The 15,553-nt window shown below is 38.8% G+C and overlaps 1 long non-coding RNA gene and 1 other non-coding gene across 2 annotated transcripts in view; one reads left to right on the top strand and one right to left on the bottom strand.

Moving 5' to 3' along the window:
- Positions 1-15,553, bottom strand: part of LOC148960045 (uncharacterized) — a 31,416-nt gene that overhangs the window by 14,724 nt on the left and 1,139 nt on the right. Inside the window, exon 3 of the long non-coding RNA XR_016143862.1 lies at positions 1-15,553. This exon is cut by the window's left edge and continues 14,724 nt beyond it. This is a non-coding gene — a long non-coding RNA (uncharacterized LOC148960045).
- Positions 3,445-3,602, top strand: LOC135687940 (U1 spliceosomal RNA). Its single transcript, XR_010516317.2, has one exon. It is a non-coding gene; the product is annotated as a U1 spliceosomal RNA (small nuclear RNA).

Here is a 15,553-nt window from a genome sequence, read left to right as displayed (position 1 = left end):
TTAATCAATTTATCACCGACTGGGAAAAATCTCAAGAGTCTTTCCCTTCATTAACCGAATGATGGGAACACGGCAAAAACACTTTTGTTGACATTGCCAAAACATATTCTAGAGATCGAAAGAAACATTTTCTCCGCAAAAAAACTAAACTTCTCAAACAACTCAGAAATGCGAAAAGAAAGGCAGAGAGTTCAGGAGACCCCCGATTTCAGAAGCTTTACAAAAACATAAGCAACGAAGTGAAATCCCTAGAAGCCTCCGAAGCTGAAGGGGTGAAAATTAGGTCAAAAGCTAAATGGTCCGAACAAGGCGAAAAAGTCACAAGATATTTCTGCTCCCTTGAAAAGAAACGACAAAGCGACCGTACAATGAAATCAATTAAAGATAAACATGATAATTCCATCTCTGACCCGACTGAAATAGTCAATGTAGTCAAAGAATTTTATGCTTCACTCTATAAAGAAGAGCCAGTCGACTCAACCCTTCAGGACACTCTTTTACAAAAAATAAGCAAACGTCTTTCAGAAACTGAGAAAAACATTTGCGAACACCCCCTCACTCTCGAAGAAATAAACACTGCCTTAAAAACTATGGTAAATGGTAAATCTCCCGGAATAGACGGACTACCGTGCGAATTTTACAAACTATTTTGGAAATCTCTCGGTAAACACTTCTTAAACGTAATTAACTCTTGCTTTGATAACAAATCCCTTACCCCCTCTCACAGAATTGCTTTAATTTCTTGCCTCTTTAAAAAAGGCGACAGAGAAAACATTAAAAACTGGCGCCCCCTTAGGCTCTTAAATTGTGATTACAAAATAATAGCCAAAGTTCTAGCAAATCGCCTTTCAAAAGTTCTAACTAGCATTATAGCAGAAGACCAAACTTGCTCTGTTTCCGGCCGCTCAATTTTAAGCAATCGCCATGCTTTACAAGATATTATTCAATTTTCCGAAGAGGAAAATCTCCCGTTGGCTCTACTTTCTTTTGATCAAATGAAAGCCTTTGATCGAGTAAATTGGAACTTTCTCCATAAAACACTTGAAAAATTCAATTTCGGTCCTGTTTTTATTAGCTGGCTAAAACTTCTATGCACTAACATTGAAAGCAAAGTTAAATGTAACGATTTTATTTCTGACTCTTTCACTCCTAGGAGAGGTGTCAGACAAGGTTGCCCCCTCTCTGCCCTTTTTTATGTTCTCATTGCTGAGGTGTTTGCTGGAAATGTCCGCAATTAAGGGTGTTACTGTCAGTAAAACTGAATTTAAAATAATACGCAGACTATACTACCCTCCTTCTTCAAGATAACCAATCTTTACTAACAATTGAAAATCACATCGCGAACTACGAAAAAGCCTCTGGAGCCAAAATAACCAAAGGTAGAAGTGAAGGCATCTGGCTTGGTAGCTTTAAAAACTGCCTCAATTCACCTCTAGGTTTTAAGTGGAAAAAGAAATCCCTCAAAAGCCTTGGCCTCTATTTCGGTCTTGAAGACACAAATAAACTGAACTTTTTGCTATATATATATATATAAACTGAACCTTAAGTTTCTAAATTTATAAAAACATTAGATCTTTGGAAGTCGCGTGAGTTGTCCTTTAGGGGGAAGGCCGTTGTCATTAATCAGCTTGCAAGCTCTGCACTTTGGTATACAGCTTCAGTTTTCCCCATATCCCAATAGGCAGTCAAACAACTTAATGGAAAAATTGGGCATTTCTTTTTAATGGCAAACGACCCCCAATCCCTAGATCACAAGCTAAACTTCCTTATCAAGACCGCGGCCTCAATGTTCTTGATATAGATAAAAAATGTAACAGCCTCCTTTTATCAATGCGAGCCAAACTCGTTGCCCCCAAACAAACAGGCAAATGGAAAGTTCTCTTCAACCATCTCGGGAAATACACAAATCTACCTTCTATAAACACACCCTCTGTGCGTATATCGCTATTACTAATGACCACAATAGATCTTAAGAGAACATGTTTGAAATATTTAACGAACCCCTCTTTCTAAATCGTAAAATCGCAAAAAGTAGTCTACCTCTCAACCTCTACTGGGTAGATGCAGGAATTACCTTATTACGAGATATTACCTACGAGTTTTCCCCTGGTTTTCTCCCTGAACCCGCTAATAACGAGTTAGTTGTAGTAAATTCAAGCCTAAAGACCTTTCTTTCATTTTATCTTTTCTTCCCCTTGAATAGAAAAATTTCATTCGCTCCAATTCTGCTCAAAAAGATCACTTTTCTACTAATTTCACTCTGCCTATTAAAGACATTAAAAAGCCGCTTTGTAAATTAACTTCTAAAGACTTTTATCTCACATCTCTTATGCCCTCTACTGATGTTTCTTCGCAGAAGTTACGTGTTTATTGGGAAAAGAAGTTCTCAAATCTTGACTGGAAATTTATATTGAATTCAATATTTACTAGAGATTCCGACCGAAAATCTTGCGCCCTGCAATAGAAAATAATCCAACTAGCTATTCCCACTGCCGAGCTAGGCACAAAATTATTGACAATCCTTCTTGCCCCCGCTGTAATAACCATAACAAAACTACGGTACATCTTTTTATGCATTGCTGTCTAGTTTCGCCTCCGTGGGACATGGTTCTTTCCCATAATAAAAATCTTGAATTAGACTTAAATTTAGTTTCTTTAGAACAATTTATTGTCATTGGTTTTGCTAACATTAAAATTTCACCTATTCACTCTCCCACAATTGCCCTCCGATATAGCTCTCCTTGCAATTTGGTCTTCTAGAAACAAACTCGTTTTTGATAATGAATCTATCAACCCCTCTAAAATTTTTACTGCTAATCTCCGCTCGAAATTAAAAGAGGAGTTTTTTCTCGCTAAATCCTCATTCGCTGGTCTTTTTAATTTAAAAACCACTTGATGCTGTAACAATGTTTTCGCTTCGGTTGTTGATGATAAACTTTTTATGCATTTTTAACCCCCTGATAAGTATACCATGATCGCTCTCTTCAACATCTGAGCAATATCGTACACCTCTATTGGATGACACTTGAGCATGATAATCCTACCCACTGTTCACACAAAAATCGGATACCTCCCTTTGTGATTAATTTGGCTGTCTGGCTCTCGCAAACAAAAATTTTTGGCTCTCGTAAATTTTTGGACTGGTTTACATTTTACTTATATCAATAATATTAATTTATAAATAATACTTTCTCACGCGTATGTATATTATATATTGTAACAATAATGTCATTTATAATTGTAGATCATTTAAATTTCTAACTCACATTACTACTGTTTTCTATGCGTACGTTCATTGTATCACAATCACACATATTAACTGCTTAATTTTTTTCAAATCAAACAATTGTGAACATTATCATTGTGAAATTAATTATATCAACTTTGTATATAATAAATTGTAAATACTTGTCTTTTTCAATTAAACGTGCGCTGGCATGTGCCAGGCTCAAACGGAAAAAAAAGTGATCAAGAAGGCATTTCTTCCAGGGTGAGGCCCTTCCATTGCACTTTGTTGGGCTGATCCCTGTGATTACCCCAAACGTGGGTAACTCAGCCGCACAATTTCTGGTAGTGGGGACCTGCTTTCGCTCTAGTCCCCTCACAATTGTCTAGAGAGTCCAGCCAACCCGAGCAGAATCCCACAAGCAGTTCCTCAAAAAAAGCCGCCCGTGGCGCCTTCTTGATCACTCACAATATCACAATAGAGCTAGATTGTCATAGAAAGACTGTCATTGTTTGCTTTGCCTTTGTCTGCCTTAACCTGGCTCGTCGTCTGTTGCCTTGAATATGATCCTTTCAAGCAGGACAATCATCGTTTCTGAAATGTTATGGCTTTAGCATGCCTATCTTGTAGCATTTGATAAAAAAGGCCAAATTAATTCAAGTTCAACAAAGAAAAAAAAATCTTCCTGTCCAAATATACATACTTCGCAACTTTCAGAGCAGCATTTTCCCAACTGAGTGCCACCTTCCTATATTAATCTCAATGAATTAGTTTTTATCGGGTGGTCATCTTTTACTATGCACTACATAATGCAGTTTCCTTCCTATACTAACTTTCTTATCTAACCCTAACCCAGAGTGAACCTATATCTATCTGTCAATAAAAATACACAGAGATGGTTGATGCAAATATGGTCTGGCAATGGTTGATGCAAATCTCAAGCAAACCTATCTTCAATTCAAATTCGAATTCATAATATGTCTATAATATGTTAAATATGTTATAGAAGTTTGTCTATAATTATACTAAATAGCTATAATCAAAGAGCAATGATATAAGCTTCTTTGTGTCAGTTAACATTTAAGAATTACAAACTTGGTAAAATCAATTGACAAAGAGTTCCGCAAACAACAAGGCAGACTTGTGGAGAGTCTGAACTGAAGACATGAGATACCCAGGTACACGAGAGACATAAGAAGCGATACCACCGAATAGAAATGACCAGAAGGGTCACTCGCGTCCAAACGATTCAGCGTGAGTTTTTTCGCGCATGCGCCACCAAAACGAGGATAGTATGTAAAGTTTGGAGGGAAAAACAAATTTCTGTCGCGCGAACAGTCAGGACCCCTATTTTCGAAGATAAATATTCATCTAATTCGCGCGTACTCCGAAAGAAAATGGAAAAAGGGGAGAAAAAACAAAGAACTGGCTCCATCTGCTCTGCTATGGCATGCAAGAACAATAAGGCAAATCGTCCTGACCTTTCGTTTCATCGATTTCCTTTAGATCCGCTACGGTAAGTAACCATTTCAGTACTTGTTTTTTTCAAGAAAGCGAGCAATCCGTGTCATCGGAAAGAAATTTATATTTTGAGAATTGGGAAGGGCTGTGATCGTTAAATTCTTTCCCATTTACAACAGACAAATAACAACTATTTGGCATTTGACAGGGGTCAGGGTCGGTGCCAACAGCCCCGGCAGTGCCCACCCTGTTTTCGGAATTAAGAAAAGTTGAGTACTATTTTAATTTAAAAAATTGATGCTATCAGGAAGCAAAGAATTTTCACAGAAAAAAGGCCAACTGCTTGCCCAACCGAAAATAAAGGTCAGAGGTCAAAGTTTGCTCCCACACAGCATTCCTGTATTTTTAAGAAAAAGCATTTAGCTTCTATGAACTATTTTTTAATCATACAAGTGGCAGCTCGGAGCAGAAAACACAAAAATTTAGAACAGAAACCAGATGACTTCATTGCCCAGTTGGATAAATAGGATAATTCATAGGGGCAAGAAATTTTGATTTTCCATTAATCATACTACATGAAAATTTTTTCTTGATTTCTCTTCTAAAAGGGCATTTTTAAGTACCATACCTTATTTAAAGAGATTGCCAATATGATTTAAAACAACAGAAAAAATTACCATATTCACCTTCAAATCTTTCCTCTCAAAATATAACACTTGAATAAAGAGTAAAAGCAATATGTTATATTTCAATAGATATTTTGCACGATAAATTATTATAAAACACCTGCTAAAATATTCTGCTCTTTTTAAAGGTGCAATGAATGGTTACAGGCTGTGAGGCAGGAAAAGCTGATGTCAAAAGCACCAGCCTTCCTTAACACATACCACTTTCTTTGTGCTGAACATTTCAGTCAAGAGGCATTTCGTGAAGTTGGGAACTAAAGGAGAAGGCTATCTGCTGATGCAAAGCCAACAATATTTGATGCTTCCAATCTACCCCAATCTTCACCTGCACCTTTGCAACATCAATGTAAGTTTAAATTCAACATTCAACACTATTTATCTGATATTTCTGCTTATAAGTTTTCTACTTAAATACCTTTGACAAACTTGCAAACTGTGTCTCTGCTTGCAATAAAGATGGCAAGCATATAATTCAAAGCATTGATAGATGTTCTATTAAGCATGTAAAATAAATGTTTCTTTTATTTTCAGCTACACCAAAACGGAAACTTCAGGTCAGCTTTGACCCAGAAGAAACTGGAGATTCATACGGTAAAAAGTAACTTTCCTTGTGACATTTCAAAAGTTTCAATATCCTTGTAAAGAGAATTTTAAACTTATACTGTTGAGGAACCCGAAAAGTTTATCGAAAAGTAAATTAGAAAAGTGATATTTTGTTATATCTTGGTAAATATTTTCCTAGAGTTTTGGCAGGAAATATTAAATTGTGATAGGGTTTCATTTACTATGTTAAAAAATTGAAACATTTTCTTTATATGTATTGCAGGTAAAGAAACAAATTGGAAAGAAATAATACAGAGGAAGTGTTCACTAGTAATGGTAATACTTTGTTAGTACCTCTTAGATACAAATACTAGAAATGCTTTTGACATTAGGCAATTGAAAACGCATCCCATATTTCACATTTTTATTTCTTTTATCATGTTTTTAGAAAAAAAATTGATGATCTTCCTGTTGGACAAAATTTAGAGCAAGAAGAAAAATAAAGTATGTTCAAACCTATTTGAAAAAATTGGGATTTAATTTAGCACTTTGTAGAAAATATTACATACAACCAACCCAATTCGGGAAATGAGCAAATTTTTTATTATCAGAAAAAATTAACTTCTAATTTAACTACAAGTTGGCATTTGTTGCTATTTGCCCCTGAGTCTTTACTCTATCCAAACATGTATATTTTGTCAACTTGTTAACAGATTTATTATAATACAATTTTCTTTTCTCTATTCAAAAATTGTTTTTAATTTCTAACTTGATTTATAATTTTCAAGCCATTAACTGTTTCACTTTTTTCAACTAAAATAAATACAGTAACCATTTGTCAAATGAAACTTTCCATGCTTCAGGTAATGAGATCAACGCAAGTGCTTGTTCAGCAGACAACACTGGGTATGCATGTCAGACCCCAAATCAATTGAGCGCTCACACTCCCCATAAAACAAATTTAAGGAGGATGCTAACAAAAATGAGAAACAGGTGCAACTATCTTCAAAATAAATTGAAGCTTGTTCACAAAAATGCCAAGTGGGTACTTTGCCAGCTCGTAGCAAAATTTGTGCTCTTTTGATGGATGAAGTCTCCCTCAAAGCAATATTTTTTATGACCCATCAAAGGATTCCATCATTGGCCTTGAAGACTATGGAAAAGGATCGTCATCAGGTCTTGTAGCAACATCTGCATTGGTTTTCATGGTAAGAGGTGTCCTTTCAAATTGGAAACAGCCAGTGTCATATTATCTGGTCCATGAGACCAGCAAAAGTGATCAGTTGAAAGAGATTTTAAGGGAAGCTTTCCACCATCTTGAGTCACTTGGCTTGAATATTGTTGCTCTTGTGAGTGATCAGGGCTCTAATTTCCAAAAGTTTATAGCAGGGGAGAAGGTAATACCAAAACGACCATATATAGAGTGGGATGGAAAACAGTACTTCATCATAAATGATTCACCACATTTACTTAAATCTGTAAGGAATAATTTGATGAAATACCAATTTTCATTTGACAGCAAGACAGCTCAGTGGGCTGACATCAAGCACTTTTTTAGAATTGAGCAGCAGCTACCAACTAGAATGGCTCCAAAGCTTACAGATACAGAAACGGGTTTATGAAAATGAAAGTTAGGCTAGCTGCTCAAGTTTTCAGCCACTCTGTCACTGCAGGAATGTCAGCATACATTTTTTGCCAGAAACTCCCAACACAGGCTGCAGGCACAGCAGATTTCATCAAAATGATGGATGATATTTTTGACTGTGTCACTCTCATAGCTTCAACACACCAAAGAAATATAGAAATCCTTTGTCCAATACATCTGCATCTAGAACAAAAATAAGATCAGGTATTGAGCTCTTCAAAAATTTAAGAGTGCTGGAACATATAACTGGGGCGGACAAGACACATTTACTGAAATGCCTTAAAGGTTGGGGGCTAACCTTAAATTCAATGCTACAGCTATAGGAGAAGCTCTATAATGATGGCCAAGCTTCCTATCTTCTAACGAGACAGCTAAACCAAGATCCTTTGGAGAATTTTTTTGGCTCAATTCGTCAGCAGGGAGGGAACTCTGACAACCCCACTCCTGTACAATTTTAGAGAGCATACAGAAAGCTCTTCCATTGTAATCTCCTCAAGATTGCATCAGGTAACTGTGAAGCTGACGATGACAAGCCTTTACAATTTCTCCCAAGTCTGTCTGAAGTACATGTGCCACAATCGTCACTAGCTGAAGCTCCTTTGAAGCTTATACTAGCAGAGGAATTCTCACACCAACTTGTCAAGAACAGGCTTTTGAAGGATAATGCCATTACATATGTTGCTGGTTTCTTGCTTAGAAAATCCTTCACTAAGCATGAATGCCAGACATGTAGATCTTTCTTGACAAATGATTCTTTTGACGATGACAGGAAGGTCTTTATGTTCTTCAAAGCATACGAGTCAGGCAGCAATGCTTTTGGAGGCTTGGTAGTTCCCTCTAAAGTAATGATAGACTATGTTATCAAGCTTGAAGACACTTTTGTAGGGAAATTCCAAGACCTCAATATATTACAAGGAATTGGAAAGCACCTTCTTGAGGTTTTGGAAAAAGAAAGAATAGATATTCCTTGCAGTAGCTTTCCAAGAAATTACATGCTTAAATTATTTACAAGAATGAGAATTTATTACTCCCTCAAATACACCAACAGAAAACTTGCATCATCAAAACGAAAGAACAGAAAATTCATCAAAGTGGCTCATTTGTAGACAAATAAACAATGTGTCTTCTAAGGTTGCTCCATTCCTTTGAGGAAACAGTGCACAGTCTGAACTGCAGCGCACTTGTGAGTTAATAATTAAAGTGAATGGGGCAATGTTATAGTAGACACTAATGGTGATGATGGTGGTGATGATGCAAGTGGAGATAACAGTAATGTCAAACAAGGGAAAGAAATGAGGTGCTTAAAAGAGAAGGACTAACTAGGGAGGGGTAAAAAGGGAGGGTAATGTATTTGGCAATTCTACTATACTGGAATTAGAAACTTCTGTATTATCTACTTTGAGACATGAGGTAAATTTGAACTTATTTTGTACAAAACTACATATCAAAGGGTCTATGGCTTGAGCCCCTGACATGATCAAACTTTCAATAGGATTGAGGGGAGTTGCGAGCTCTCTGTCATTACAGAGGTATGCATTACTAGGTGTGGTCACATCGAGATGAAGGACCAGGACACTGCTCTATAAGCATAGCCTTCCATGTTCCTAAAACTATGTTCATGTTGCTAGGTAGCAATACAATATAGAACTAATAACTAAATGCAGATGTAGTAAACCAATTGGACAAATCATAGTATGATTCTCGTGTATTTGAGGATGAAGCTATGAGAACAAGTATTTTCATCTGGCACTTCTCTGAATATATAATATAAATGCCTTTGACACTCCTCAGAGCATAAAACGTCAGAATAAGGGTCCGAAAGAACACGATGGAAGATATATACCCAAGTGTGGATCAAAATAGGCCAATCAGAAAAACGCAAGCACATGACCGGCATAGTTGTCCAATCAGTGCTCTGTGCCTACAGAAAAATTACAACTGGAGTGCAGGCGAGACCACAGACTCCTTCTGTCTACACAATGGTGGCTTTTTTGTTTGTATGTAGATCGATTTCAAAACTGCTAGTTGCAGATCAAAGGTAAAATCAGCCCTGTTTACTGCAAGAGCTTTAATAATAATGATAAAAGGATGGAGGAATTACTAGAGCAGCATTGTTTGAGAACAACCGGAATACAGGAATTTTTTTGGATTAAAGATTAGGGTGTTTTATGGGGGGGGGGTTGGTTGGGCCCCTTCAGGAAAACTGAAGATTACTGCTTACTGTTCTGTCATAAAGTGCCCAATGCCTTATAAACACAGTCATACATGCTTTGGTGCATAGAATAGGATGGCTCTAACAAGGAAAAAGAGACAGGGATTTGGAAGAGAGGGATTTGGAAGAGATTACTGCTTACTGTTTTGTCATAAAAAGCCTACTTTCAGGAAAACTGAAGATTACTGCTTACTGATCTGTCATAAAGTGCCTTATAAACACAGTCATACATGCTTTGGTGCATAGAATAGGATGGTTCTAATGAGGGAAAGGAAGAAGGGGTTTGGAAGAGAGGGAGGAAAGATGGAGCTTGTTTATTTTTATTTTGAATAAAGACAGGTTGCGTGAGTCTGGGGAGCAGGAAGAGGATAGACTAGAGCATTCCAAAGTTTACAAGATCTAGGGAGGAGGCTCAAGTTTTGGAAAAATCACCTGCCAAGAAGTTACTGGGCAGATAAGGGCACCTGTTTTAGTTTTGGGAGTGTGAGAATTTGCTTGTGAGGGGTCTGCATGCAGATGGAACACATGTGAGCAATTTTTGATGCCTTTACAAATCATGGAGGTGTTGGAAGCAACCTAACTCAGCCTACACAGAATTACAAACGTTTGAAGGCCCACATTGCATGTCCAAACATTCTACAGAGAAAATAGATTAATTTACATTCTGAAAGTTGGTACTATTTCATCAAGGTTGGAGAGAGCTGTGGCTACATATTGCAAAAAAAAGAACCAATGATGGGTACAAGAGGTACGTTCTCTAAACTACTTATCTGGCTAAAGTTTAAATTTTGCTTTTGGTTTGAATGAATATCAAAGTTCACTTGAACATTTTTGAAAATCTTGAAATCAGGCCAAAATACACAACTAGGACCATATTAAATATGACACAAATACACAACTAGGCCATTAGACAAAAAACTTACGATTCATTGTTGACTGAACAAGACTGAGCATTGCCTTTTTTGTTCTTCGTTTCTTTCTTAGGTTTTTGTTCTTCGGCTTGTTCAACGCAAGTCGCATGCTCGATCGTTCCACACATTTGAATCTTCAAGGCCTTTTGTGGCTACGGTATCATCACAGATCGGTCCAGTGGCCTCTTTTCTCTGCCAGTTGAAAACGAGAATTGTATGTACAGACAGCGCAGCGCCAGCAAAAATTGAGTGAACTTGCAACAAAGGATGCCGACACGAGTGACCTTCTGGTCATTTCTATTCTGTGGCGATAGCCAGGTATTGCTTCTCGGCCCTTTTTGCTAAGATTAGCCCAACAAGTGGAGCAGCGAAGTTTTGAAGAGGAGTTGGAGAAAATTGGACAGGAGCAACAAGTAAAGGGTGAGTTGTTTGGCGTTGCTTGTGGGACAATAGAGAGTTTACAAAACAAGATGCGACAGATCGAGACGAGCTGAAAAGGTCTGGAATCTAGTCATTCCGATGCGTTGACCTTTTTCCTGTTACGATTCACAACGTGCCTGTCACAACGCATTAGAAGTTGGCGCCAAATTCAGTTTACTCGAAGCTGCAGAATGGCGAACAATTTATTCATCGTGCTGGAGGAAAATATGGAAGATGTATAGGACTACCTTCTATTACATCATGGTCACCCAAACAACGTTAATCTTCATTTAGAGCTTCCATAATTTAAATATGAGCGTTTTAGCAGCTTACAGATTCAGATGTTTCTTTCTCCTTTTCTGCAAATCTATCACCAGCCCTGGCCATTTCACTCTGTGCCTCATCCCCCCTTTCAATAATATCCTGAATCGCTTGCTCCAATTCAGTTGGCTCTGGTGGGCTGATACCACTGGCACGCTCTTCTTCTGACATCTTTTTTTAAAGCCTCGTTCAAGCTTCAAAAATCGGTCCCTCGCTGCTCTTTGATCAACAGAGAAACGTGGTTCAACTATCTTATTTAAATTGGTAGCCACCTTATCCAAAACGTGACCACGCTCTCGAGTACCCATTTTAAAATGAAAGGACTCCTCAACAAGGATCTATCTACAGAGCAGCGTCTCATGCTCTAAGGTCCATGTCTTTTTTGGCCTAATTAATAGAACATAAGAATAGAAAAAACACAATAAGCACTCATATCTGATCCAAATCATGAATAAATTTATATTCGCAAATTTCAGACTAATAAACAATTGTACCACAATCAACAACACATAATCAAATTTAATGGCAACATGCAATATAATGGATTTCTTTATGGCAATTTTCATTTTGTTGGATTTTAAGGAAAAACGGTAAAATAAATTTCTAAAAATAAATGAACAGCTACTCTCAGTTAAGATATGAATAACAAAAAATAGCATTGTCACAATATAACTTCCTTTGCATAAATTTAGAAAGAAATCATTTAGGGCTAGCCCATTAGCTTAGTAGAACGCCTGACATTAGTTTTACTATTTGCCTCAACTTAACCGTTTTAAAATCTGTAGATTAATTATACTACAATGTTCACGAACTTTTGGTTCTTTGCCTCGTGGGGTCCTTGAGAATTCATCTCACAGTTTCTTGGTGAATGAGCCTACAAAAGTGAGAAATATTACTTAAAATCTAACCAAAATACATTATCAGATGCAAAAAGAATAAAATCGCCGACCTTAACAAATCTTAAGAAAATCAAGAAGTCTGGATAGTGTACTTACGATTTAAATGTCCGCGTTGTCCTCACAACGTAAAAATCGAAAATCTGGTCACGCTAGGAGATGAGATGGTCACACTTGTTACTAGACTCCCCCAGCTTGTCTCGACCTGTCGCGTCGTGTTTCGTAAACTCTCTAATCTCTCTGTTAGGACCTTCAGGTACAACGAACCACGCCCACTGCTGCAGGTACCCTAACGAGGAAAGTGCTTCTGCTTGAAGCAACAATATCGCAGCAGAAGAAGCATGACCAAGAAGCTTGCTCCTGGGGGCTCTGTGCCCTACGGGAGTGAATATCTAGTCATGGTAGCGGAGGAGAGCTCAGAGGGGAGTCATTCAGAGGAGACAGACATTTTATTGGAGAGAGAAAGCTGGTGCATCACCAGCAACAATTGAGTAAGTCTGTCATCCCAGTTCTGCCGTCAAGAAATCGCTGCCTGTACACAGGACCCACAAGCGATATTGTTGCCTCGAGCCACCCGTTGCCAGCTTTTCCCTCTTTTGCAGAGGATACTGGCCATCCACAGAGGAACTATGCAACAGCAGTTGGAGGAGCTGTAGCCCCTGTGACGAAGGTTATGGTCAGCAGGTCTGGTGGCCTGCACATGAACATCTTTGGCAGGCCCAGGCTAAGGACTGTCTGCGATCACCCGGGGAAGGGGGCCACTGACTGCAAGGCCCTCATTGCCAAGTTGGAGAATTACATGCTGGAATCCACGCATGTCCAGAAGCTTCCAAATGGGGACCTTGAGGTCACCTTCCCCACGATAGCAGACAAGGTCAGGTTCCTTGGTCTGGACTTTGTGCGTCATCCCCCGCGTCCGTGGCAACCAGGTCTCAGAGACCCTCTCCCTGTCTGGGTGAGAGACTTCAACAAGCACACAGAATTTGTGCCGGAGTTCCTATAGAGGAGGCTCAGTCAGTTCGGCCGGGTTCTGTTTCCCAGGGAGAACAACCACCCTGGTACAAATAAGTTGAATGGGGTCATGACCTTAAAAATTATACTGACGGGGCCCATACCTAGTTACGTACACCTGGGCCCTGCCTCTTTCCTCGTGCCACACAAAGGGCAACCTATGACTTGTGGCAAATGCGATAGCAGGACCCATCTTGCCCCCCATTGCTCTGCTAAAAGGTGTTTTAACAGTGGGTGTGTCGGCCATATTAATGCAGACTGCCCCAAAAGCAGTCTCTTTCAGGACTGTGGGTCGCCTGAGCACCATCTTGTTCAGTGCAATAACTGACGAGTCTATTCTCACGACACCAACAGAGACCACAATGGCTTTTGACACTTTAGGAAGTGAAGCTGGCAGCTCAGCCACAGATCCTGAAACTCCAGTTCCTGAGGTGACCATACCCGATCAAGCCTGTGCTCTGGAACCCCCATCAAGAGAGGAGGATAATTTAAATTCAGAGCAACCCCCAGCCTTGAAGAGCCAGCTAGCCTTGAAGAGCCATCCAGCCTTGAAGAGCCATCCAGCCTTGAAGAAGCATCCAGCCTTACCGAAACCGAAGAAAAAGCCCAGCCAACCAAGAACTGGTATGACACCCTGTCTTTTTAACAGGGTTCTAACTCTTCCTCTAAACTTTTCTCCCCTCTTCCTCCCTTCCCAATGCCCTCTGTCATTGCTGGGGTCCCCACAGCTTCAAAGAGGTCCTTCCATGAAGATAATATCTCTTACATTTCCGCCGTGCTTGAACATACAAGTGACATTTCCAAAGATTGAAGGAAAAGTAAACGTTTCGAAAGAATCACAGGTATCCGATATCAGCAGATGAAAGACTGGTGCTCACTTTATGATAACTCCCTCATGGAGATGCACACCAAAACCTAGCCATCACAGGTTGATACGGTAAATAGACAGTAAATCAGATCATTTACCATACATGCCGCGCTATTTGGGATACACTCTCCAACGAATTCCTTAGCTTTCCTGATGAGTAAAATGGAAAAAGTGCGCAAACGATTTCTGGAAATATTGGAATTAACCTCTATTGGAAAGATTGCCTAGGAGCCATGGATGGAAAGCACATTGCAATAAAGGTACCAGCAAATTGAGGAAGTGACTATTACAACTACAGAGGGTTCAACTCCATAGTACTTCTAGCTGTAGTTGATGCCACATACTCATTTGTGATGGTAGATATTGGTGCTTACAGCAGGCAGAGCAAAGGAGGCATCCTTGCAAATTCAGTATTTGGAAAGAGCCTGAGCGCAGGGACATTGGACCTTCCAGCACCCAGTGCGCTGCCAGGTTCAGAGCAGATATCCCTGTACGTTTTTGTTGGTGATGAAGCATTTCCACTCAAAAATATGATGCGCCCCTATCCAGGTAATAATATCAAACATGGTATCCAAAACATTTGATATGATTGTCAGTTGTTTGTTTTATATGTAGTGCCCTCGGCAATGAGATTTTCATTAATTTAGCTTTTAAGTTTCCATCGTCCCAATCAAGAAACACAAGCTTCCAGAAACATTTATATCCTAAAAGTAGCCTAAAAATTCAAAATTAATTTTCAGGCTCAGAATTATCCTATGAAAAGAAGGTCTACAACTACAGACATTCACAAGCATGTCAAATTTCTGAAAATGCTTTTGGAATCTTGTCAGCCTGCTGGAGAGTTTTTGGTTGCACAATTGAAGCCAATCCAGAAAATAGTGTGACAATAACGGAAGCATCTATTGCATTACACAATTATTTAGCAAAAACAGATTTTCAAAATACGCCAAAACCCGATATGTGCCTACAATGCTGGTTGACGAAGAACTACAGGGTGATGTTGTGCCAGGAACATGGAGAGAAATACAAGCAGACAGAATCCATGCAATAAAAATTGAGATGGTAGAAATATGTCATCGAAACAAGCTGCAAGAAATAGAGAATTTTCTTGACCGATGAAGGTGTAGAAACGAAATATCAGAAAGACTCTCGAGTTTGTGTTTTCTAATTAGAACTATACCGAATGAATGGAATTACAATGCGTCAGAATAAGTACAGCTATACGGGGGGTAACCTTTTTACATTTCTTCCCCCCCCCCCCCTAAAAAAACAACATTGAATATTGTGATATAAAGTCAATTAAAGAGCTATTGAGTCCCAAGGTATGGCTTTTCTCTTCTTGCTTGTGAGAAC

Source organism: Rhopilema esculentum, chromosome 7, assembly GCF_057945365.1.
Source record: "Rhopilema esculentum isolate cy_ngs chromosome 7, ASM5794536v1, whole genome shotgun sequence".
Lineage (NCBI taxonomy): Eukaryota > Metazoa > Cnidaria > Scyphozoa > Rhizostomeae > Rhizostomatidae > Rhopilema > Rhopilema esculentum.
The sequence above is the reverse complement of the archived record's forward strand: the minus strand, read 5'-3'. Positions and strand labels throughout refer to the sequence as shown.